The 1,572-nt window shown below is 43.4% G+C and overlaps 1 pseudogene; it reads left to right on the top strand.

The window, feature by feature from the left end:
* The window catches only part of LOC106530129 (semaphorin-5B pseudogene), a 91,115-nt pseudogene extending 89,581 nt beyond the window's left edge, over positions 1 to 1,534 (top strand).
* The last annotated feature ends 38 nt before the right edge of the window (positions 1,535 to 1,572 follow it).

The following is a 1,572-nucleotide window of genomic DNA, read 5'->3' as shown; positions in this document are numbered from 1 at the left end:
GAACAAAAATAAGAAAACGATTAATCGATTATTAAATTAGTCATCAAGTATTTTAATAATCGACTAGTCATCGATTAATTGATTAATCGTTGCAGCCCTAATTAATTATTTATAATTTTACCACCGAGCCTTATCTTAAAAGATCTGAACCGTGTTAAAAGCACTTCCTTTTTCAGACCTCTTCCTGTTCTGCACAGTGAACCGTGAAACTTGATTTAACCTGAAGAGTCGACTTCAGATCCGACTGAACACTTCCACCTGTTCCATCAGTAGCTGGAAGCTGTTGACTCCTCTGTATTTGTACCATTTGCCTAATTAGTTACCAACTACAGYGAGTGGGATAATTGATCGCAGGCCAACGTGGTTGATTTGCAACTCAACCAGGCTAATAATTTGTTATTGATTAAAGCATTAGTGAGGAAAACACTACAGAGGGATGTAACTGAGTCAAAGTGCTGCAGAAAGTTGATGCTCCCGGTTTTTAATCTACTTTAATGATATTACACCTCGCTAAGCTAACACTGTGAGGAGAGCAGGGCAGGAGATGATGAAGTGCTGGTCTCAGCTCAGCAGTGTCGACTCAGACGTTACGACTGCAGGAGAAGACACTGTCTGGACGAGTGTGTGAGGGTGTGTCGGTGTGTCGGTGTGTCGGTGTTCGCTTGCATGTGATTTGAATACTGAAGGAATTATGGGAGGTCATTTACACCCTGCTGTGTATCACATGCAGTAAAACCGTCAAGAAGCCAGGAATATACAGGGATCGGAGCTGTGCAAACAGTTTTTTCCTGCACGTTTTTTGAGGGCCACTTGTGGAAACACAAGCTGCAAAGTCCACCATCTCATTCAATTTCCCCWTTTTAATCAGCCATTAAATTAACTTTCAAAATTGAATTGCACTTTTGCGTTGGTTATGACAAAGTTCAAATGTTAGGTAATTCTTTGATATGACTCATTGCTAAAGTATTTTCTAGACTTTTTTTTTTCATTCTGTGTCCTTCACACACTGCCTCTCCATTTTCCTGGCTTTTACTTTCACCATTGAGTTTATTCAGCGTTTTATCTCGCCTTTGCAGCCACCTTCTACTTATCTGACATCCGTTTTTATTCATCCTATAGTGATTCTCCTAATTTTCCTCCCTTTGCATCTTCTTTTTTTTGTCTGTTCCATTCTGTGCCGGAGCCATAAGCCCTGAGGAGCTGAAAGTTTTGAGGGTGAAAATGATTTGGAAGTGACTCAGAGAGCCCAGGTGTAACAGTGTTACATTGAGGTGCTGAAGTTGTCTTTTCTCTTCTCCAGCTTATTCCCAGAGGCCCACCTTGGCAGCTAGAGGAGAGGTCATCACCATGACGGCGTCCTCCCAGGACTCCAGCCCCTCGTTCCTGGCCGGCCTCTTTCTGCTCCTCCTGCTTCCAGCTGTTTCCACACAGAACTCTGCGGTCCCAACGACCTCGCCGCCGCCGCCGCCTCTGTTYGACCCGCTGACCCAACCGGAGTGCACAAAGAAAGAGCATCCAAAGGTTTCCATCCAAGGTCTGACATCATCTAAAGCAACATATGAAAAAAAAGTC

The sequence above is a fragment of the Austrofundulus limnaeus genome, unplaced genomic scaffold, assembly GCF_001266775.1.
Source record: "Austrofundulus limnaeus strain Quisiro unplaced genomic scaffold, Austrofundulus_limnaeus-1.0 Scaffold492, whole genome shotgun sequence".
Lineage (NCBI taxonomy): Eukaryota > Metazoa > Chordata > Actinopteri > Cyprinodontiformes > Rivulidae > Austrofundulus > Austrofundulus limnaeus.
This window is presented reverse-complemented; position numbering and strand designations above follow the sequence as displayed.